This window comes from Sinohyriopsis cumingii, chromosome 4 (assembly GCF_028554795.1).
Source record: "Sinohyriopsis cumingii isolate HCF-2022 chromosome 4, ASM2855479v2, whole genome shotgun sequence".
NCBI classification, from domain to species: Eukaryota; Metazoa; Mollusca; class Bivalvia; order Unionida; family Unionidae; genus Sinohyriopsis; species Sinohyriopsis cumingii.
In genome coordinates this window covers 95,607,035-95,633,467 of record NC_142964.1, presented here as the reverse complement: position 1 = coordinate 95,633,467, position 26,433 = coordinate 95,607,035, and the positions used below count along the sequence as shown (strand labels likewise).

The 26,433-nt window shown below is 34.9% G+C and overlaps 1 protein-coding gene across 7 annotated transcripts in view; it reads right to left on the bottom strand.

Annotated features, from left to right (window-relative positions):
• Positions 1 to 26,433, bottom strand: part of LOC149801712 (phospholipid-transporting ATPase ID-like) — a 246,481-nt gene that overhangs the window by 170,233 nt on the left and 49,815 nt on the right. The window contains exon 1 of one of the 7 annotated variants that reach the window (XM_089955995.1): positions 688 to 3,217. The exons of the other annotated variants lie outside the window; for them this stretch is intronic. The gene's annotated coding sequence lies outside the window, so the exon portion shown is untranslated. Of the gene's footprint in view, positions 1 to 687; positions 3,218 to 26,433 lie in introns of those variants that run through there. 7 annotated transcript variants of the gene reach the window in all.

Genomic DNA, 26,433 nt, shown 5'->3' with positions numbered 1-26,433 from the left:
CCCCGGAAAGAACCACTGACCCACGAGAAGCTCATGGCAGGCTTTCTCACATACCCACATTGGCTGAATCCGAGACTAAAACCCATGCAGACAGAGGTGAGATGGCAGTGATCCATAACAGAGAGCGCTTTAGACCACTCTGCCACTCAGGGCCCCCGGTACATATGTATGAACTAAGATCCATCTCAAATGACAATTTAAATTTATACAACAATATTCAGTTTTATAAGTAGGGATTTGCTTTTTTCTGGAGCCAATCTATGGGCATCCAAGCCACTCTATATAGTGTCACCTGACTCATCCCATATTTTTTAAAAAGCTTCTCATGGAATATTGGCCAATTGACCAAACGAGCTTCTTCTTTAAAAAAAACAATCTATTAAGTCAGAGTCAGATCTACCAGTTCATTGTATGATGGCTTGTCCAAGTCTACACTATTGCAGCTGAGACTGAGTAGGCACTATTTATATGAGAAAATAAGTTAGCAGGATGTACAGTATTGGACAATTTAAATTTTAATATGAAAAAAGACAACTAAAACAGAAAATCTGATTATTACTTCTCCTTTTATCTGTAGCAATAATTGTTTAAACAACCTGATGAGGTTAAAATGGATGCTAAAAGTATGTTTTGGAAACTACAAATAAAATAAAATTGTTCCAGTGGCAACTGACTACAAATAATTACCTATATGTAATCACAATAATGTGCTCTATATACTTCTCTCAGTAAGGATTAGTCACAATGTATAGTTTCTTCCTGCTGATCATAAATCCCACAGCCAAAATAGATGGTACAGTATAACAACTAATAGATGACATAAACATTAAACATAACAACCGAAGTCCTTCCTTGGATCTATCATGAGTCAGTATGGTGTGATCCACCCACATAACCATATAATACCTTATTGACCAAGATATTGAACCTAGTACATGACCAACCTAATGCATTTAATACAGCTGTGGGTATACAATTACCAAGTGCATGTATTCATAGAGTACAGGTATATATTGCTAAAAATTGTACATGCATGTACTAATTTGGAAAACACTTAAAAAACTGTGCTATAGCAGTACACGCAGGTCACCTGTGTTGAGAAATATAGGGCAGATTTTGCATCTGGGCACAGGGGTACATTACAAATGAAATTAAGAGTATTGGTCAATGGATAGAGGGCTGGGAGGTCCACACCTATGAGAATATAACTGGATCCCTTCCCATCCACTGACTGATACTCTTAATTCCATTTTTAGTAAGCCCTGTGCAACTGGGTATTCTGAAGTGATCAGTGAAGGCTCTTTTATCATTACAGGACATTCTTTTACCTCACTGACTACATTATACATTTAAACAATATTTTAAAGGTGTTAGTAAGGGTATTTTCTTCACAAGAATCACCGCTCCGGCGGCCTAGTGGTTAGAGCATCTGCCTCAGATGTGGAAGGTCATGGGTTCAATCCCTGGCCAAGTCATACCAAACACTTACAAAAATGGTACTAACATCTGCCTCGCTTGGCACTCAGCATTAAGAGGTAGTGTTAGGACTGGTTAGCCTGGTGTCAGGATATTGTGACTGGGTGGGACATCATGCTACATGTCTGATGTTGTTGTTGTTGTTGTGGGGTTTAACGCCATTTTTCAGCACATGATAGGCTATGTATGGCGGCCAGTATTTATGGTGAAGGAAGGACCCGGGAAAACCCCAGGAAGAACCACCGACCCACGAGAGGCTACTGGCAAGCTTTCTCACATACTCACATTGGCCGAATCCTAGACTTGAACCCATGCAGACAGGTGAGATGGCAGTGATCCATAACAAAGAGTGCTTTAGACCACTCGGCTATGGGCCCCACTACATGTCTGAGGCATGATGCCCCAGTGCTAGACATCACTATAAACTGTCGCACTGTAGACATCATAGCGATATGACTGAAAAATTGTTAAAGCTACGCTAAAAATCCAAATCACACACACACACACACATTCTTCACATGAATAAAAAAAAGCTCATGGAAGAGAACTGATAAGTTCAATTTTTCATATGTGTACTTGTAACAACCATGTTTTTCACTGCATCAAATAAAGCAGTCCTCGTAAGGAACACAACAAACAATAACTCCCTAAACGTACTTCATGAAAACCTAGCCATATACTTTATGACTTGTCCTAATCAACTTAATTTTCAAGATCCCCACATCTTAGCAACCAGAATCACAGAAAATAACCTGTATTAGTCAATCACCTGGCTTATGTGACTACTGTTTCTCTAAATCATCCACTATTTGAAAGTACTTATCAACTAAGGCAACTTCAATGGCTCACCATACTAAATCATCCTCCTTTATTTGGCATCCACAGGAGTGTTGGGGGGGGGGAGCCAAAATTAAAAGGGACATTTATATACCACACTATGAATTTTATAAAAAATGGGAGAGGGGGGCAACTGCCCACCTTACCCCCTCCCTGCAGATGCCCTTGAGCCTTTCTACTGCATAGTTTAACTACTTCCCATACCCACCCAACCACCCCTGTGCTTGCCCATCACACCACAGTGAGACAGACAGCAAGCCCTGGGATCAGGATTCAACATCAAAAATGTATATGATGCATCTTTCTGGCATTACTGCATATATAAAGTAGAGTGAGATAATATCTAAAAATGTCATTTTTATGGAAATTTTTGAAAATCTGAACTTTGACCAACCTTTCCAAGGACAAGAGAGCTTGGGAGTCTGGATGCCACCCCTCTTGCAGATGGTTACCCCGGGGGATCATAAAGTTTCATAAAATTTCACCTAGTGGTTCAGAAGATGTTGAAGACAATGAGTAACAACATCCCCAACAATTTTATGGAAGTCTGATGATGCAAGCACAAAGTCAGTGCAAAATAAATACACAATACTTCAAAATTATCACAAAAACATTTTTATAATTAGCTTCAAACTTCTTTCATGGACCTACATACAAAAAAATACTAAGTGTCACATTAAACAAGCAACATTTAAATAAAGCAAAGCACCTAATTTTAGCATTTACAAGGTTTCCATAGCATCCAGCAAAGATTTTTTTTTGTGTTGGTTTATATCAAGCTTAGTAAATGGGAGCTACTAGTAAGTGCCTTTCCCAAGGACACATCTCAAAGTAGGAAACCCATAGTTGCCTGGTAGAACTTGAATTTCATCTACAGTGGTTACTTTTCAGCACGAGGTGCCTCAGCATACCCAGTGTGTGTGTTTATATATATATATATATATATATATATATATATATATATATATATATATATATATATATATAAATATAATCTGCCATTACATAATGTACCAGCTGATATGAGTCTATTCAGTTTGTTCTACTGATAAGTACTAACAAACTGTAAAGACCCTAATCTGAGTATGCATTTTGCAATTCAAGTTCAAATGAGTATATATGGTACTACTGTACCCTCCTTTAACACGGGTGTGGTCATAAATCCCATGAAACTTGTATTTGAATTATTTATTTTTTCACTGCTGCTAGAATTATCTCGCTAATTTTCTTCCTGGCTAATGAGAACAAAATATGATACGATTTCAAATCATAAATACCCTGTATATGTGTTCCAATGCAATTTTATGACACATATAAATGTATATTACCATGACATGATGAGTCATCTGACTTTATCAACACTATCATCACCAATGAATGTATAAAGGTGTACATCAATTTATAGCATTAAAGGCAAGTGCTACCTCAAAGGCTTACCTATTTGCTTTCTTCATTTATAAAATGAAATTCAAAATCCATATATTACACACTTTAGAAACAAACACAAAAAGCAGTTTTTAAAATGGAGATAAGAATATCATTTTGTACCAAAATGGGAGAGGGGGTGTTAGAAATTTTGATGAATAAATAGAATACATCTGCTTTAGCTGGTAAGAAGTAAAACTAGAGGCAAATATAAAATAAATTATATGCCTTCACAATATAATCATATAAAAAAGAATTTGACATATACAAAGAGAAATTAAATATTCACGAAGTTTTGAAACATACATGTACATGTACAAATAAGAAAAATAAATGAACTAATACAATATTTAGTCAACTTTACATTTCTCCATTAACATCAGAAGCATCTTTCAAAGGAAAAGTATACCAATTATTCAAGTTAATGTTGTTGATTCTGCTTTCAACATCAAGCAGCCAGTATAATATAGATTTGAAGAAGAAAAAAAAAAACAGCATAACACTCTTCATAACATGCATAAATAGGCCCCATCTATTGATTTAAAAAAATGAAAATAGAATAAACTTGCCACCTGTTACAGCCCTAATCCAATTGTGTACCTCTTTTCATTACATACTTTTCTTTAATGGTTTTATTGGTTTAAATGTTAATATTTAAACATAAACTTGAACGTGGATAAACACAATAACCCTGCATGAAAAAGATGATGCATTATCTCTATCAGTCTTTTGTGTAACTTTTTATAATTTCTAAAAGATGGTACTGTAGCATTAAATTCTGATGATTTTGCAGACAAACAAATGGACACCAGCATTCTGTGTTTATAAAACATCAATCTCCATTTTGACCTAAAAACAAAAAGTCTGACCTTCTTGGGTAGGTCCCTCTGGGGAAAGGACTGCTCCTGTGGCAAATGTCAGATGAGTATGTGCATTTGACAATTACAAGGGGTATTTAAAACATTCTGAATATTGTTTCAATATTAGTGAATAGTAACATCAGTGCTTCCCAATATACTACTCAAAATGAATCTCTACAAACTTTCTCAGTCTGATTATCCAATTAAATTACTAAATGCTACTTTGTAATTCACTTTTGTTATTTGTTCATACATTGGAAAATACACTTCCAGTAGCACAGTGGCTTTCAAATTGTCTGAACCTCAGCACATTTCATCCAAAAATCACTTGGAGCTAAATTAGGACTGTATGGAGAATGTTGCCAAGTTTGGACATCGTACACCTTCTGGAAGTTTCCAAATTGGCAGATTTATGCACTAGCACACTGCCATGGAGTAGAGGGATACCTCGGGTAACAATCTCATTCAAACATCTCTGGTCAATCTTTTCATTTCTGGCAAGTAGATGTTTCATGATTTCAACCAGAATCTGTTTCTGATCTGCCATCAACAAATGCTGGACACATCTTGTGCAAACCTTTCTGACCTTAAAATGGTTCTTCATTATAAAAAAAATGCTGAATTAATGTTCATGATAATATAATCTTCCACTCTATAACCATCATCTTCATCAGCTGCACCCTTCACAGCATCCACTTCTGCTGACCAACTGCAAACAAGTCTTCCAGGATGTGGGTCATTTTCCACCAACTGGTGACCATCTTAAACACCATGAAACCACCTCAAAATTTTAGGTTATGTCAGAGAACTGCATCTGAAAACTTGATCAAAGTCTGCCACAACAGTCAGCAAACACCATAAAAGCACTGATTTTACCGTATGGTCTTTGCTCAGTAATAGACTTGTTCTCCTTCTCTGACATTTTCAGAACAGCCAATTACCTATGCAACATTATGCACATATATCTGCAGATGTGGAACTGCAGACTATTTTACAGACTGTTTTGTCCATCAATTTGGCATAAAACTTATTGACAGGTTCAAAGAAACAAAAAAAGTTAAAACACATTACATGTATTCAGAACATTTCAAATACCCTCATATGAACACATGGGCTGGATTGGTACACAGATAAAATGATTTACATGTGATGCTCAACTTAAAGCCAATTTGATTTATTCATTTTCATTTTAATGCCATTTATAATTCAGAAATAAAATTCAAATTGTATCACTATGCTTTTTTATATACCATCACTGATGCCATGTGCTGTGACTCACGCACAGCTAATGTACATGCATTTACATTCCTTTTGCGGCCAATGTGGGTATGTGAGAAAGCTTGCCAGTAGCTTCTTGAGGGTCGGTGGTTCTTTCTGGGGTTTTCCCGGGTTCTTCCTCCACCATTAATACTGGCCGCCATGTATAGCCTATCATGTGCTGAAAAATGGCGTTAAACCCTACAACAACAACAACAACATTCCTTTTGATTTATGCCATAAACTCAGGAACACATCTATGGTATAAATCAAGAATCACCTGTAGACATATTAAACACTGACAAAATGACCAATAATCATTATTAACTAATGGTTCAATAAGAAACTTATTAATTCATATGAAAACCAGTACCTTCATATCAAGCCCATGATCAAAACATTGCTGCAAAACTTGAACCAAATCCTAAACAAACTGCTGACTATGCTGCTGCCCGCAAAAAAGTTATTGCTATATCTCAGTTTTAGTTTTATCTATCTGCACAACTAATGGTGCAGCTAGTGTGTTCCCATATCCTTAGTAAATGGAACATTCCAGTGTAATAGTGCTTCCCTATCCTTAGTAAATGGAACATTTCAGTGTAATATAGTTCCCATTCCTTAGTAAATGGAACATTTCATTGTAATAGTGTTCCCATATCTTTAGTAAATGAACATTTCAGTGTAATATTGTTTCCAAGTCCTTAGTAAATGGATCATTGCAGTGTAATAGTGTTCCCATATCTTTAGTCAATGGAACATTTTAGTGCAATAGTTAATCCCTATCTTTAGTAATCTTAACATTTCAGTGTAATAGTGTTCCCCTATCTGTAGTAAATGGATCATTTCAGTGCAATACTGTTCCCCTACTCTTAGTAAATGGAACATTTCAGTGTAATAGTGTTCCCCATCTCTTAGTAAATGGAACATTTCAGTGTAATAGTGTTCCCCTATCGGTAGCAAATGGTACATTTCAGTGTAATACTGTAACCCTATTCTTAGTGAAAGAACATATCTGTGCAATAGTGTTCCCCTACTCTTAGTAAATGGAACATTTAAATGTAATAGTGTTCCTATATCATTAGTAAATGTAACATTTCATTGTAATAGTGTTCCCATATCCTTAGTAAATGGAAAATTTCAGTGTAACATGGCTTAAGCTGAAGTTAGGCAAACACAAACAAATTTACTAGTAAATGCATTTAAAATGTCTACTGTCAATATACATCATACTGTTAATAGTCATACATTCAAATCAGCTGCAAACTGCTGATACCCAGCACTGATTTACATTATGATAAGGTGCAGATTTCTTTTAGCTTTAATGCTACAATCCATGGGTTCAAGGCCCTTGGTGTAAGGATGGAGCCCAAGGAGAATTTCAGTCACATGTTTAAATGTATTTTTTCATACCCAGTGTCTACATGGTCACAGGATGGGGTTCTCAATAGTTTTAAAGTTATGCATCGGGGCAGTCTATAGGGGGAGGGATGGACCCTAGAGTCAAATTCAACTGCATGTAGAATTTTATTTTCCATGCTAATTATGTGCAAATAATATGTGAATATATGGCAAGGATCTCAGAAGACTGCTAGTTTTGCCACTGGGACTAAGTCTCTGGGTGGGGATCTCAATAGTTTCTATGTTATGACCTAGTAGCTAAGTTCATGAGGGCAGGGATCAACCCAGGGATATTGACCATGGATTCCAGTCTGACGTGTTGACATGCTTGGTCATTGATCTGTTATCACTCCCTGGCCTTAAACTAAGGAACAAAAAAGAGTGAAAAGGAATAAGTTTTGTAAAATTCAACCAATAATTTATTTCCCTAGAATAAAAAGTAAATATTTATAAAGAACTTACAGTGCTGAGAATGAAAACCCAAATACTGTAGTTCTAAAAGTTTTATCACAAGCCTAAATGTATGTCATTCCAACTAAATTCCAAAGAAGTTCCACTACTGAATGTGGTAATGTGCCAGTTGCCTGCAGTGTGATGATGTACTACCAGTAAGTCTTTTGATATATCAAAATAATACAGTCCAATAACATCCTTGTCTGAATTCACTATAATTCCAAATTAATGTTTCTGTCCAAGAATATTACTGATGAGCACTCTGTATCTCCAGTGAATAATAATTTGAATAAATAATTCCACCCGAAAGAAAAACTGAACACAACAATAAGACTGATTCTACTTCATGTTAAGGCAAGAATAAGTAATTTCTCAAGTACACAACATTATATAGAAAGCTAAGACAGAAAAATAAAACCAGAATGTGGGTTAAAAGTTCATTACAATCTAAGTTTTGAACAAGATAAAGTCTATTACAAAATTATAATAAAGAACATGGCAAACATCAGGCACACCAGGTTTTTACTTGGGGAAGTACCAATGTCCTAGATTCAGATCAAGATAAATATGTTTATCTCCATTGATAATGATCCTAATAATTAATCTATACTCACACATTTGTGATTTATGCCACTTGGGAAAATGAAAAACTACCTAATGGTTTTCATGCCTTACACAGTATCCAGACCAGAGAGAGAGAGAAAGAGAGAAAGAGATTTTTAAAAATCTAAGAAATAAAGAATTAGGAAGTCATGTGAAGATTCAAGGAACCATGTTTGGAAAAAACTCTGCCTCATGTTTTTCAATTCCCTAGAGACATTCCAGTGTAAATCATCTAAAGTACCAACCAAACCTAACTAAAATACATTTCAGCCTCAGAGTTACAAACATGTCATCTGTGGAATTTTTATTTTTAAGGAGCAAGTTTAGGTGGAGGAACTTTATTAAAATTACCTTAGAATCGAATTTGTTTAGGAAATATGACTGATGAACATTTGCAACATAAAGGTAGACGTAGCACAGAGCAGCTGTTTTGATTGTGAGAAGAATTACATCCTGTTATAATTGTTGGTTAGACCTTTTCAACACTGGGGCACACAAGTATTTTTAATTTTAAATTCTTGTGACTGTTCAAGTAGAAAATAAACTCTAGAACACAGCACGAAAATGCAATATTGTTTAGAATTTTCCTTGTTAAAATATATCTAAATAGATATTAAAAATCTAGTCTGCATTGTGGGAAGGGCAAAAATGTTTGATTTCTTAAAACTATATGCTTAAATTATCACTTAAAGTTCAATACATCAATATTTTCTTCTAGTAAATGAAAACGTAAAAATAGAAAACTTTAATGTACTGTAAATTAATGAGCTTTCTGCATAAACTGAATGCATTTAATTACTGTTAGACTATGAAATTTGCCCTGAAATTTGCTTGGAAGCAATGTCTATTCAGTGAGTGGAGTGTAAATAAATGTGTCACTTACTGGTAAAAAATCTATGTTCCATTTGAAAAGTAACGAAAAATATCCACTTGCTTGTCTCTGCAGATTAAATCCATTCATATATCCCATACAACATTTTTAAAAATTCAAAGCTAAATACTAAATCTATATCTGCAATGCCGAATGACTGATGACGCAACTGTACAATGTATATCTAAAGGCCTACATACATGTTGAGGATTGTAAAATACTTTCAAAGTATACAATTTAAAAAAATTACAAGAACGTGTGATTAAAAAAGGATATCTAATAAATACAAAACCACGCAAGTGTTTTGTTACAAATTGGATGGTAGAACTTGTTTGATACAGTGTAAGAACATATGTCTTGACCTGATGGCCTCAACATTCCTTAGCTGTATCAAACCTGCACTTTCCCGCCCACTCAGACCAAAACAAATCATAGTTTTGTCTACGTACCATGCTTCTTTGACAGCACAGCAATTCTAATGCACCAGTTTTGACAGTTACTAAATAAAATGTGTATATGAATAAAAGTCATACTTGGGGACCTAGATTTTTCATCAGATACATGCTTACTTTAAAGATCTTAAGGAAGCTGGAAATTTAATTCTACAAAAGCCAAATCTGAAGAGTTCACAAGCAGCTTCATGTATCAGCTTCAAATATTTCTGGAAGTGACTTGCAGAAAAGTACATACTGATAGAAGCTTATCTGCACACAGACCTTGAATAATCAACTGTTTTTACACCATTCTCATAATTTACAGGAAAACCAAAATAATCTCAAACAGATAACCTGATAGTTGTCTGTGATTCTAATTCAACATTTTGGCCTTTCCAAACTGCACTGCACATTCAAATACAGGACTTATCCTAGTAACCATGCTTGTGTTTCAGTACATAAAGAAATGTCTAAGTGACTCAGATTATTTAGCAACCATAATTATTACTATCACCAGTACAGCACCTATGCATCTATACCAGTCCAAGAAAAACTTGTTTACTTGAATGTAATGTTTGATCTTTTTTTATTATATACTATTACAAATTTCAAATTTTTCTTATTAATTAAAGGTATTATGCTATTATCTAAACAAAACGGTCAAGTGGGTCTATACAACTCACCTGACTGAATGGAAATAATACCAGGCTGCTCAACTAGCTTATGCATTATTTGTAGGAACACAACCTATGTAATCCATCTCTCAAATTTTATATCATGTCAGTTTTACCTATTTTACCACAGACTGATACCAATTACAGCTGTTATGTATATTTGATTTAATTTATATTTGATTTGATTTAATTGTTAGTTTAAATTTTTTTATACCATTATATGTTATAGTATATGTAATTTTGTCTACTGGAATTTGACATTTTCCAGAAATTAGTTTGACCTGACTGTTTTTTCGTAAACACCTAATAATAGAACATTGTATCTAAAAGGTGACATAGTTCCTGACCTTCATACAGAATTAGTAAGAGTTGGGCTTTTAAACACTTCGATGTCAAGGTGGTGTTTTTTTCTATTGTGACCAGTTGGAGTTTAATATTTTTTCTTCAAATTATTTGGATTCTAAGATATTAATTCTTTTCCCTGGGAATATTTAAGTGCTCATACAGAATTCTTGTATAAATGCATTTTTTTAAATTTATTCGGATTTCAAATAATGGAATATTATCGATCAACAAAGAACTGTTGACACTTCAATATGTGTACTGTTTACAGTATACATCATTGCCTTCCATTTTGGATTTTTCACTTTTTTCTGTGTTACTGTTTATGAGAGCCTAAACACATAACACTACCAACGATATAGACGTAATTACCATGCATAGTCTATTTGCTCACATTCAAAGTCATTTAAAATCTTTAAATGCTTAGAGACAAAGCTTTAATTCAGTGTACATAGTGACATGGCTTCCACATGAATTAAAATTATAACATTTTCATAAGGACTTTGTTTCACTGCTCTTGGCAATTAAATCTGGAAGTGTTTCAGGCAAAATAGAAAAGTTGGGATATTTTTTTAAAATTAAAAGGCAGAAGTACATAATTTCAAATAATTTGTGAATAATGGCTAAGAATATATAAAATGCCATTAAACAATGCACATTACATGCGATCACATAAATGACAGATGTTTCAGGCAATTTAACATCGGCAAATAAATTTATACATTAAACTAGGTTTTTACATAAATATAATATTACTGGAGCAAAATGAACATTAGAATTACTTGCAAACATATATCTCTAATTGTGTAAGAAAATTCTGATACTTAATTACAAAAATGCACCTAGTTTACGCTAGTATGCATCTGTACAGTTTCTACAATGACCGTCTTATACTTTTTCTTCTGGTATATTACCATCTCCTCAATTTAATTGATAAGTGTATTATTTTGCAATTTTTTACAAACTGTTTTATTGAAATTAACGCATCTTGTAAACTGATTTGTGTATTTATGCAGGGGAATGAAACCTGTGTAAACTCAAACCTGTAATTTTCTATAGTCAGTATCATGGGTTACTTCCTAGGCAGAAAAGACAGGGATGAAGATAAAACAAAGTTCCTCCCCTGGGACTGAGGTTCTACTGTCCAAAAATCAATTTCCAGCAATTCAAGATAAAAGAGTTTCTTCTTTTTAACTTCTGAAGGTCTAAACTATCTCTGATATTCCTGAGCTAGAAGATATTCAAATTTGCTGCTGTGGCAGCTATATTGGCCACAGGATCCATACCATTTTAATTTGGAACAATCTAGACACCATTGGAAGATTTTTGGTGCAAAACTCGTACCAATATAACTATCCAATGCAGAGAATTCGAGACAAGATTTTAATAAGTACATTGTGGCAGCTATCTAATCTTCAATTGGCACATTTTTCACTTCTAAAAAAAAATACATGCTGATATCAACATCCATTTAGAAGAGTAGCAACAGCAAGATCTTCAAGATGGCTGCTATGATAGCCATATTGGATGTCTCAGCAAAACTATTTTCATTTTGGAACAACTAGAGCTTATGATGAATGTGTTTCCAGTTTCATGGCAATCCTCCAAATTGTTCAGGATGAGTAGCAACAACAATCTTGTACTAATGGTACGAATGACAACATGCAATGGGCCATCTCATAACCTCATTTGGCCTATTCCCTGCAAAACTCAACACTGATTAAACAGCACACAAATCAAAATCTACTTCTAACTGCTCTGAATCTCATTAATATTCATACAGCTTTCTCATAGTATAACTCACTGGATATCTTCATGATAAAAGCCAAATTAAAAAGTTTCATACAAATCAAATAAAACAGTCACTAAAGTGTTGACATACTCAACCAATCATATACCGAAACACTGTATCAATATATGATCTTGCTCAATACTGAACCAATCTAAGAGTTTGGAAATCTATTTATCACTGTAATAAGCTAAGAAAGTAAATTGCAAGATCACCTCACATATGGATGGTTTTCAATCATTATTGAACTCACCCAAAATGTTGAAGATATAAGCTTATATCTCAAATGTTAAAAACTGGATGAGCTCAATAATATGATATAATCTTGCTCATATTCATATAATACACACTCATGTATATCATACCCACTTGCATTCCATGTTTGATCAAAATCTAAACAATAGCTTCCTGAGTGGTAATAAGCAACTGCTTATGGGTGGGCAACAGACAATTCACAGCTTACTGATGATGAACACAAGAGCCAAATCATAAGTTCATGTGGCCTTACAGTCTGGTGACAAAAGGAATAATGTAATTTCTTCATGTCAGAACTATTTAGAACTGATCCAAGTAGGGATCCAGAAATGACTAAAAATGAATCCCCATCACTGTATTTCCTACAAATATAGAACAAATCATTCATAGCACCCAATATTAAAAGTAAATGTTATAAGGCAACTATTGCTTTGTACGAATTCTCTACCCTTTGTATAAGAGAGTATCAAACCACCAAATGAATCTTCTTTCATTTCAATTAAAATTCATACTCTTCTTTCATTCCAATTAAAATTCATACTCTCCTTTCAATCCAATTAAAATTCATACTCATAGGTACTGTATATACTGTATTGGCAGTGTTTAATACCAACACCGTGCATCCATCTAAAATTCATTTAGGTACAGTTCCAAAGGTCAACACTCATTCAAATAAGTGCACACTGACGTCATCAAGAATGTCCCATTTATGTGTATACATGTACCGAAAGAGTTAGCTCCTTCAATGTCTGTTGGAAACTCATCTTTGAGGCTTTATTTTTCTGCTCAATAAAAGACATGTATGCATCATTTAACCCACAAAGCTTAGTGGTAATGCTACACATGTATGCATGATTTAACCCACAAAGCTTAGTGGTAACGTTACACAGGTATGCATGGTGGTAGGTTCAAAGAAAATCGTGATGTTCTTGGTGTATTTTTAACAGCTGTCTCCTTCCCAAAAGGAATGATTAAACTGAGAAGTGGTTATTTCAATGCATGTTTCAACAAAAAACTGGTGTGCTCTTCTTAGGTATGTACTGGTTGGTATACCATGAACAATATATATATATATATATATATATATATATATATATATATATATATATATATATATATATATATATATATATATATATATATATATATAGTAGAAAAGGTCACCTGGGAGAATACCTCTGTGGTATAATAGTTATATTCAGCCATATCTGCTTGACAACTGTAATGTAATTTGGGATAATACCTCTAATTCAAACATAACAACACTTTTAAGACTCCAAAAGAGGGCTTGCCATTTAATTCTAGATCAATGTATAGACAATTTTCAGAATGCAATGAATAATCTAAAGGTTTTAACAATCATCATCATCATCATCAGTCTCATGACCTAGTGTGGTCATTGAGGCACTGTGCTGCTGAACATCTGACCAGTTCCCTCCACTTGTCTCGATCATGTGCCAATGCCTGTGTCTCTGCAAAACTTTTGCTGGTCCATTCTGTGATGTTGTCAGTCCACTTTTTTCTCTGTCTACCTCTCCTTCTGCCACCCTGGACGCTGCCCTGCAGGACTGTTGTGGATAGACTGTTGGCTCTAGTGACACGGCCATACCATTTCAGCTTTCTCTTTTTGACAGTGGTGAGGAGGTCCTCATATTGGCCTACTTCGCGCCTGATGGTGTTACGCACTTCTTCATTTGTGATGTGGTCCATGTAAGAGATGCCAAGGACAGTTCTGTAGCATCTCATTTCAAGTGACTGGATTCTTCGTTGTAATTCTGCTGTCAGGGTCCATGCCTCACATGAGTACAAAAAGACTGAGATGACTAGAGCTTGCAATAGTCTGATTTTAGTTTTCAGACAGATATTCTTGTCTCTCCAGATGGGTCTTAGCTTTGACATAGCTGCCATTGTTTGTGCTGCTCTTGACAAAATTTCTGCCCTTGATCCCTTTCAGTGATTATGGAACCAAGATATTTGAACTGGCTCACTGTGGACCTTCTTGCATTGAGCTTACCAATGAAAGAGGGGGACAGCTGCTCGAGTTCGCAAGCTACAACAACTTGGTACTAGCCAACACCCTGGGACAACACAAAGCTTCACGATGCTGGACATGGCACTCACCAAATGGAACCCATCACAACCAGACTGACTACATACTGGTTCAAAACCATTACCGATCTGGTATCAATAGAGCAAAAACAAGGACATTCCCAAGTGCTGATGTTGGGAGTGATCACGACCTCGTGATTATGAACTTCCGAGCAAGGCTGAAGAAAATTAACAAGCCAAAGAACATCAGGCTCAAATTCAACCTTGAACAACTGAAGGACCCTAACATCTGCAAGTCATTCCAAGCCACAATTGGAGGAAAATTTGCTCCACTCCTTGTGATGGATGGTGATGTCAATGAGATGACAGACACCTTCAACACAGTCATGACAGCAGCTGCCAAGGACATCATTGGTCTCCATCGCCCGAAGAAAAAACCCTGGGTTACAGAAGAGATTCTGAAGTTGTGTGATTCCCGAAGAGAACTAAAAAACACCAGACACACAACAGGGGCATTTAAGTACCGAGAAATAAACAAGTATATCAGAAAAAACTTGAGCAAAGCAAAAGAAAATTGGATTGGACAAAAGTGCACAGAAATGGAGAACAGTCTGATAAAGAATAACAGCAAAAAGGCATTCCAAATTGTGAAAGACCTCACCAGACAGAAACAACCAAGAGTCAGTACCATTCAAGACAAAAATGGAAAATGCCTCACAGAAGCGAGTGACATTGCAGAAAGATGGACTGAGTATTGCAAAGAACTCTACAACCATCAGTCCACAGGAGACCCAGAGGTGCTTGAAGTTCCAAACTCCTCAAATGATGATGACTTCCCCATTCTCAAAGAAGAGGTGGAGTCAGCAATAACAGCACTGAAGAATGGGAAGGCAGCTGGAGTAGACAACATCCCAGCTGAACTTATCAAGAATGGGGGAGAATCAGTGAAAGAGCTACTAACAAAAATCTGCAACAAGATCTGGCAGACAGGTGAATGGCCAACACAATGGACCCAGTCACTGATTATAACACTTCCCAAAAAAGGCAATCTCCAGCTGTGCCAAAGTTACAGAACTATCAGTTTGATCAGCCATGCTAGTAAGGTAATGCTGAAGATCATCTTGAACAGACTGAAACCACAAGCAGAAGAAATAATTGCTGAAGAACAGGCCGGGTTCCAGAGTGGAAGAAGCACAACAGAAAAAATATTCAATCTCAGGGTTCTGTGTGAAAAGTACTCGCAACACCAACAAGACATCTATCATGTGTTCATAGATTTCAAAAAGGCCTTTGACAGAGTGTGGCATGAGGCATTGTGGGCCACAATGAAGAACTATAACATGGGTCAAAAGTTAACCAATACCATCAAGCAGCTGTACGCCAAGGCTACCAGTGCAGTAATTGCCCAAGGTGCTGTGCAGGACTGGTTCCAGACAACAGTGGGAGTGCGTCAAGGCTGTCTCCTGTCACCCATGCTTTTCAACATCTACTTAGAGCGCATCATGAGCGAAGCCCTGGAAAATCACTGTGGGACAGTCAGCATTGGAGGGTGTAACATCACCAACCTTCGCTTTGCAGACGACATTGATGGGCTGGAAGGCAGTGAAGACGAGCTAGCCACCTTAGTGAAGAACCTGGATGAAACATCTTCCAGATTTGACATGGAGATAAGCACTGAGAAGACAAAACTGATGACAAATAGTGGCAAACAGATCTCAGCCAAGATTAAAGTCAGAGGTTTTAACAATATAAGGAAAAATATTTCGCAGAAAGGCCAAATTGATGTATAAAGTATCCAGAAAAGACATTCCTGTCTATCTACATGTATAATCAATATCTTATACCAAAGAGATGCTGATGGTACTCCAAATTTAAGGTCCACAAGAAGTAAAAATTACATTATACTGAGGCCAAAGAAGGAATTGTTTAAAAAAGTTTTCAATATACTGGTCCACTGGTATGGAACAACATTCCGAGTGACATAAGGCAGGCTCCTAGCATTTGTTCTTTTCATAATCAATCTTAAATGGATGAAATCTTTAGAAAATTGAACAGTTCTAGAACAAAAAAATACTGCCTGCTTTTCTGTAATTTTGCATTATTTTCATAGTTGAATTTTTCAATGCAGGATGATATTTTATGTTTAATAGATGTTTATGTTTTCACAGATGCCTGTGCATGTGTTCCAGGCTTGATACTTTGAATTTTAAAATTACTTAATTATTTAGTGTCAAGTCAGATTCTTCACATCATGATGTATATACTGAATATATTGTACATAACATATAAAGTTCTCAAGGTAGATTAGTTCTGTAAATAAGTCACCTTCTCTAAATAAAGTCTTTATTACTATTATTAGTATTACTACCCATTTTTTCACTTAAGTCTGTGCAGTATCCACTGAAGTAGCACATAAGACAGTGCAATGTTCACAATTTACAGGTAGAGTCCTGGGCTGCAGTGTGCAGCTGAATAATAAACTTAAATGATTTACTACCCATGATGCAGCTGGTCTTTTATGGCCATAAATAAAGAGGCAATCCACAAACTAGATGTAGCTAGGCAGAATCCACTTTTGAAGTTGCAATGAGTTACAGTTAAACCTAGTGTAGATGTACAGCTAGAGACAAAAGATTTCACAGGTATGGTTCACTGAACTACACTTAACTGTAACTTCAACAAGCAAGCGTGAAATACTGTCACTACCCTTAGTGTGAACTGTACATAGTACCAGCATGTAAATTATTTAGTGACATTACACATATGTTAATATCATGTACAGCTGGCATAAATATACAAAAAGCACATACCAAGATTTGCCTGTGACAACAAATCAGACACTATTCACATGAAATCATACATATATGTAGAACAAACAAAACTGACCCTGATATGCAAGTGCATAATGGGATGGCAGATTTGGCCCCCGATTTTACTATAATGTTAAGAATGTCTACTCAAATGAGGTGAGCCAAGCTCTGCCAGTAGAGCATTAGACTCTTTATCTAAACGTCGCATGTTTAATACCAGCCCAGGAAGCAAATAATATGTTGACAGTGCTGTTAAAAAACCAACACCTACTAAAATAAGAATGTTTTACCATCATGTTTGGGTTACATTTGGAAATAATGGGGTTTTTTTTAGTTAAAGAAATATTTACATATAAAAAAGATGAAAATCAATTCCTCAATTTGAAATTGTACACATTTGTGTCATTTTATTCTTTGAAACAAGAGTTGAGGAAATCCCTAAATTTTATTCAGTTTTCAACAGATTATTGGGCATTATTATTGTTTTAATCTTTGATGCACAGTCAATGTCATGCAGTTAATTTATTGATTTAAATCAAGAAATAAGAAAATACCATAAAATCTCAAGCAGAGTGTGAAAATCTGAGATGTTCAGCGAAACTGAGCTCTAAGTATACCTTGTTTGTAGTGGGAACAGCATAATTCACAAAACCAATACTGTATTTTCAAATTAAACCTCCTTATCCAAACATCAAGAGACTGGTAGATCTTACCTTTTTAATGGGAACCATTTGCAACCCAATTAATAAAACCAGACTGTATTTACTGCCCATGATGATTTGTGATCCATTTTATCAAATGATAAAATGCACTGTACACCATGGCTTAGCTAAAATCAATATTCTCTTAAACCATACAGCAAATCATATGAAATGGCAACTGTCCTTATTCTTAGTTGCCTGATTAAATATTCTCTAATTTTAACTATGTTCTCTGGACATTGTTTTGAATTCACACGCATGACTCAATGCCCACAAGATTTCCAGCCAGAATACTTGTTCTGTTCAAAGCAATGAATATACATGCTTTAAATCAACCATCATTGGTAAAAACATTTTTTTCAGTACACTTCTCTCAAACCTAGCATGCAAAATATTCCTTAACAACAACAATAATAATAATAATAATAATGATGACTTTATTTAAAGAGGATGAAACAATTAGTTGCATGGAACTATTACTGCATGTACATATTTACATTTACAGTGTATGTACATAGTTACACACACACACACAAACACATTGATAATAAGCTATATATATATATATATATATATATATATATATATATATATATATATATATATATATATATATATATATATATATATATGGACATAATAAACATAAAATTTGAATGAACATGTTCCAGTTAGGTACAATGCGTATATACAGTATAAAAATAGTGAAACAACAAAGTAAAAGATCAGTGAATTTATACTTTAAGTTGTAATGTATTTGTCACATTAAATAGGATCTTTCATCCATTAAACCAGACGATAATTAAATGCATTTACATTTGCACTTTCTTTATTTTCCTTTACGATTCTGTTCCAAATTAGTGATCCTGAATACTGAAAACGTTTCTGAAAGAGTTCTTTATTTGGTTTTGGTGTAGTTGTGCCTACTGGTAATCTGATGTAACTGTACCAAGAGGAATTGGTACTAGAATTTTTTCTTTTCCACATTTAATGTAACCCAAATGTTACCAGTTCTACTTGTTTACTCCCTGCACTATGTTTGACCCTAGCTTGTTAACAATCCTAGCAAACTTCTGTGAAAGTATTACCTCATGACCTTTTCCAGAAACTAAATTTAGTTTGATTGGGTTAACTGCAGACTCTTTATCCAACCCTAGTTTACATACCAAAAATATGGAAAATTTATCCTTATGAGATAATTAATTCCAAATTAAACTCTAACTATTTAACTCTATTTTAAGCACTTTACATCTACTAATAAGAACTAATTTTACAACAAATGGTCACTACCAGCATAGTACATGTACTGGTAATTTGACTGTTTGACTAATAAGGAAAATTTGCAATTGCTGACTTATTTTAATGGCTTCTTAATTTCCCTGACCTGTCAGACTGAACTGTAACATGAGCCCCACATGGGGCTGAGTTTCTAAAGACACAGGAGCTTGAGGCAAGCTTAATGTTGAAATAAAGTAGTAAGGAAGGAAAAAAATCATACTGAGTGACAAAATTACCACAGATTATCAGGACCTGTTCAGACATAGGACCCTGTCTATCATACTATAAAAGAGAAAAAGAGTCTCTTTTATAGTATGATAGACATGGCCCTATGCCAGAACAGGATATGGGGGTAATCTGAGAGAGTTTTCTCAATCTGTATGATTTTTTCCTTCAGATTATTGCTATCAACATCAAGCTCGTGAGAAGCACCTTTGGCTAAAGACAGCACTAAATTTAACAGGAATCAAAGCCACTAAATTTAACTGTGAATAAAGATGTACTCCTTTATCACAGACATGTGATTATTAAATTTATCAAGAGAATTTAGAAAATTATATATACAAAGGTATCTTAACTTCTAAAACCATGATAAATACCATACTACTTTAACTAAATATAGCCTATAATATTGGGATGGAAAGGTGGCTAGCTGATCTTAAAGTGGGAGTATTGCCTTGTTTTCTGGTTCACTGCAATAAATTGGAACCATTTTGTTTGAAACTTTGTGCACAAGTCTAGCCTTTCTCAAAAATATTCATTCACTTATTGTTAACATTTTAAAAAGATTCATTGCTTCTGTGTTAAATCAGCCTTTTAAAAAAAGGGATCTTACAAGTACTTACCGTGTTTGAGCTTCACTTTTTCCAACAAATGTTAAGTGACATCTTGATCATGATCATGGGGACACTGACTGCTCATTTTGGTCAACCAAAACAGAACAATGATGCATTCATTTTATCCCACAGAGTAATGACTGGGTGATTCTCCAGAACATTGTGTAAAACAATTATAGAGGGTCATTAGCTGCTGATTTACTGACAAAACTAGTTCCAGAGACACTAGTACCAAACTGGGATTTGTTTGATGGAAACTTCATAGGTACTTCCAGGGTCAAGCATGGAGTGAGTGCAGATTTTTGCCCCAAAATTTGTAGAAACAAAGCTGCACTCCTGATAAATCTTGTTGGTGTTGATATAAAAGACTTTGATCTCATGCCAGCAGTCAGGAAGTGAAAGGAATCAAAACAAACATCTGTACATGTACAAAACACATGAAAGAAAATGTTTTCAACAAACATGTGACGTTTGCACGCATTGGGGTGGGGTTCTTCCAATATATTTTAATTAAGTTATGATGGAAGTTCCACCCTGGCTCGTGAGGTTAGAAAGTTATATTAGTGACGAGGTAGATTTACAGCTCTGAGCCCCCAGTCAGCAATGCCGACGGCTAAATTATAGAGAACACAAAGATGAAATTCAATCAATAACAATTTAATAAATTTGATAATTTAAAAACGATAACTTTCAATCACCAGTCTTTCCCTCGACCAAGTGACAGCCTAATTCATCCGGTGATTTACAGTGTGAGTTCGATTTCCCCCCTGTCCTTGCATCTACTCATCTCTTTCTTTCCTGCTAATTCCTTCCTTCTTTCCATTCCTCTAACTCCTCCTTCGACTCCGTTTCCCTCTCTACAATCTCCTCCTCCAATTTCGCTCCCAGACTTCAACTTCTCCTGACTTCTCTCCTTTCTTCTCCTTTCCTCTGTCTCTCTATCTGAGACTACAGGACCAAACTGTAACTGGTCTGTCCCTCAAAGCTTCCTGTGAAAAACCACAAGGCATTAACATCTGCTTTATCGAATCTCACCTCACACTAGATCAACAATTAATCATCAGATAAGGCTATCACGGTTTCTGTCACGCATGCATACACATCGAAATTCCCACACACTTCTTGCAGGGTAAACAATGGCGTAATAACACGGTATCAGCGAACTGTCATACAGACATCAATATGTTGCGTCACGTCAGTATATACACATATATATTTAATCTCATTGTACTACAATCTGACAACAATCAGACGCATGTCTGTACATTACACAAATATTCAACAATGGCAAAATCTATAATCACATGAACACATGTGTTAGTCTACTATAAAATACCCACATAGCGAATTACAATATTAACTCTTACGACGGCTAGCAAGCTATATAATTCTTTACAAATATCAACTCATTTCTTCAAAGTATGCAAACATATTAACAAAACAAAGTAATTTTTCGTACTATGATTCTAGTAATAATAAAGTATACATACGACCTACAATTAAAATGCAGTCACATTCCGCAAAGACTGAACAAATAGCTCACTGACCTTATCTGAAGCTCTCTGTACTTAGAATTTCCTGTTCTAAGATTTTCCCGCCAATAACGAATGGCTATTCGGAGTTATGCTAACCTCCTCTGCGTAATTTCTCTTAGCGAACTAATTCTTGCCGGAAGACGCGGATATATCATTCTACCCAAATCAGGGTCTCTCCCCTATCTCGATTCTGATTGGGTGGCGCTGTGACCCTGTCCAATCGTCTTAGTGGCCAGTTCAACCTGTCTGTCTGTCTGCAGGGAAAAGAAGTTAAGACACTCCCACTTCTTCAGGCAACTTCTTTTGATCTGGACAAACATTTCCACAACTAGGTGATAATTGGCTATCGGGCGGCTTCGCAACTCCTAGGTCCGGCTCTCCACTTCTAGCCACGGCAATCTTACATAATGGATTAGTGGTAGCCTGCGGCAATGTTTAACATCAAACAATGGCTTGTCAGAATTACTTTGATAATACATGTTTCAAACTTGGGCTACTCTGGATCGGGGTAAACATGACAAAACAGATGAACTTAAAGTGGATTTACCACTGTACAAATGTGGCAAAATTATGATTGTTGACAAAAATACTTTGCAAATATGTTTTGCTAAAAAAAAATTGAACAGAAATTTGTAGCAAAGCATTCAGATAAAGGGTACACTGCTGCCCCTTGATGACACCTATGAAGTCCATCAATGATATCTGGTTGATCTTGGAGGGAGGTACATACACACAAAATCTGTTGGTTTCTTGGGTTTTTTTTTTCAAGAAATAGCTTTTTCTAAATAAAGTTCTTCACTTTTCTGCACAAATTACCTTTACTTACAATATATCCAATGTCTTAAAGATTGCTTAAAACATTACTTTTTGCCATGTGAATGTGGATACATTCTAATGCTAGTGAAGATTCAATATAAAACAATATTCTTTATCTAAACAAAGTGTCATTTATTTAAATAAAAAATGCAATTTTTTTTAATATTTTAATTATTGATGCTGGGATTTCATTGCAAGTTACAGCAAAAATTTCTATTCATCCTTGAACAAACAGGTGATTGCCAATTTGGGAATTTTAAGCTCACTTTACTGTAAATTACGTAACTTGCATAATGAATCCCATCTGTGAAACAGCTTTTCATGCACTTTGTACCTTTCACTTGGTCCCTTTCCTATCACAATCACGTTTTTGTTAAATGAGTATGATAAATCACTGATTAAAGTTTGATTCATGAACTTAAATAGGTTACATGTACTTGCAATGCTGAAGCACATGTAGTCAACTGATATGAATTGACTTAACACATAACCATGACCACTGGCTCTTACATGTACATACATGCTGGTAGGATTTGCATAATTTTTAAGTAAACCTTTATTTACTTTGATATAAAAGGCTAGTTGATGTGACAATATAATGCAGGTCAACTTTTAACTGATTGCAACCATGAACCAACACTTCCACTAAATCAGATATTAAAACACAGCAGGTACCTATTCAGATTCTAGATGGCATATCACATTCATGATTACACTAAAAATATATTTTCCAAGAAAACGTACTAAAATGTGATTTCTCATTACAACTTAGCAAATACATAAATGCCGAATCAAAATATCCAGCCAATAACCATTTTCAATGATAAAATGGCCAATATATCAAGGTTTCATTTACCCAATTTTGATTGTGGACTTCTTTATGTTCAACAAATAGGAACCAATTCTTTTGATATTTTTTGACCACTCTGGTGGCCTAGTGGTTAGAGCATCTGACTTGGATGCAGTAGGTCACAGGTTTGAACCCAGGCAGAGTCATATCAAAAACTTATAGACATCACAGTAATATGACTTAAAAATTGTTAAAGCTACATTAAAAATCCAAATCACACACACACACACACTTTTGATACTTCTATATAAAAAAATGGAATCCATGACTGACCCTGTGTTATAAGCAAATAAAGAAGTCATCAGGGTGCTAGTTATTGATATTTGGGTCATCTTATGACCAATGTCTGCCTGCTCAGAGTACGTGCCAGTCGAAACCTCTGAAATGGATGTCATGTCAACCAAATACAGGAATTTCAGGAAGCCTGGTATGTATGAATAAAAATGCTTAAAGAAACTATTTTTTGGGACACAGGCTTTGATCAAATGGCTTTAGAAAAATCACATGCCCTGATTCAAAATCCAAACTCACCTGCACAATTGGGCCATACTACTGTATATACTCACTTATAAGTTGAGTCAAACTACAAACATCGAAGATTCAGATCTGTTGGAGCATAATGTGTATGCATATAAGGGTCTATCTTGTTTGTTCTGATTTCTTTTAACAAACTGCACAGACCCAGATCTGCTGGCACATTATGCGATGGTAGATCTGGGTTTGTGCAGCTTGCAGTTGGAGTCATCTTATAAGTAAGTATATACAGTATTCTACTATCATTTTGACACAACACTGAAACTGTTATACTTAAAACCAAAAACTTCAAAACTGCTTAAATTTAAATAATTTTCAGTGTGCTTTTCCTTGCAAGATAGTGTATCTAAGAAAGAACTGCACAACTTTGTCTACTAAAATTATGATTTGATCTCATTAAAAGCAACGTTTTTTCCCAGTCCTTATGTAGACTTGTAATCAGAAGTTTCATTTTTTTAACATTGCAAATATGTTCACATTTCATTTGAATTTTATTGTATACTGTACAGTATGTAGAAAAATAGTGCCAAGATTTTGGAGATCTATTTTCATCAGATGAATGCAAACTTGACTGTCAATCATCATAAATTGCCATATAATAATAATCTAAACTTTTGTTTTTAAGTGAATATCAAACATGTACTTTTCCAAAGACAATTTTACATAATTTCTTTGGTGCCAAGCGAAAAAATAAAGATAAATGTGATTCTCAAGAGACAGGCTGACAGACATTAGTAGATACATATTGTTTTGAACAAAAAATTGGAACACCAAAGAAACAGAGATTCATGGAATGAATCATGGAATAGGGCATTCCAGGGGTTAAAAAACCCAGGTAAATTATTAGTCTTACGCACATGATGTCATGACTTTTGAAGAACGGAGGTTGACAAAAAAAGGTCCGGAATTTAAGATTTTTGGAGAAATTTGTTGAAGTTTATTTAAGAAAACGTGAATACGGCAAGCTGTGTTACTTAAAGATGAAATGCATAAAAGTAAAATAACATGATCATTTTGTTTCTTCACCAAGTGTCTTGAAAAATATAGTAATCCCAAATTAAGTTAATTAAATAAATTAATATAGAAAGAAAGAAGTACATTTAGCTGCACACAAAATTAAAAAATGGTATGATAAAGGCACTGAGTTATTAAAGTTGCAAAATTACAAACAAACACAATTATCACGGTTATAAACTGCCTTAACTTTTTCATTTATTATAATACTAAATATTTCATAATGAATAAGCATCAGCTGTCTGATGATGTATATATGACATAAATATACACTCACAATGTTTCAAATTATTGCATGGGGAATAAAGTATCACTATTGGAACAGTTTTAATGCTGGGACTGCAATTTTTCCATGAAGCAGTCCTGGATTGAAGCTTTCAAAATCCTGTGCAGAACCCTGTATTATATAATCTTTAACATCAGATAACACTGTTTCTTCAATAAAGTATTATATGTATTCGTATTGTTTGCTAGTTTTTTAACTACATGATTAATATGTTATGTATAACTGTATTTTGGACTTGACCTTGTCCAAAATCATGTTCACTGTATACCTCACTAGGGACACTGATATTGTTTTTATTTTGTAAACAAATAAAACGTGTGTGTGTGTGTGTGTGTGTGTGTGATTTGGATTTTGGATTGGATTTTAATGTACATGTAGCTTTAACATTTCTTCAGTCATATCACTACAATGTCTGCAGTGTGGCAGTTTAAAGTGATGTCTAGCACTGAGACATCATGCCGCAGACATGTAGCATGATGCCCCACCCACACTGTCCTGACACCAGGTCGACCAGTCCTAACACTAACCTTTTAATGCTGAGTGCCTAGCAAGGCAGCTGTTAGTACCATTATCATAAGTCTATGGTATGACTCAGTCAAGGTTTGAGCCCACGACCTACCACATCCAAGGCGGACGCTCTAAATACTAGGCCACCAGAGTGGTCAAATAATACATAGTTCTAAGAGTGTAGGCAAATACATGTATTAGGATCATTATCAATGAAGATAAACATGTTTATTTTAGTCTAGAATACTTATAATCCCCCATGAAGAACCTGTTGTACCTAAGTTTCCTATGTTCTTTATTATAATTTAGTAACAGATTTTATCCGTCTACAACTTAGAATTTTCTAGAAATGAACTTTGGACCTACATCCTGGCTCTACTTTTGAATCTTAGTTAATTTTTTTTATCATCTTCTCTACTTGAAAAATTATTCTTGCAATCGCATCAAAAGCAGAATAATCTGCATTGTTGTGTTTAGTTTTTGATATGAGTAGAATTATTTATTCAAATTACTATTCTGTGGAATTACAAAGAGCTCCACAAA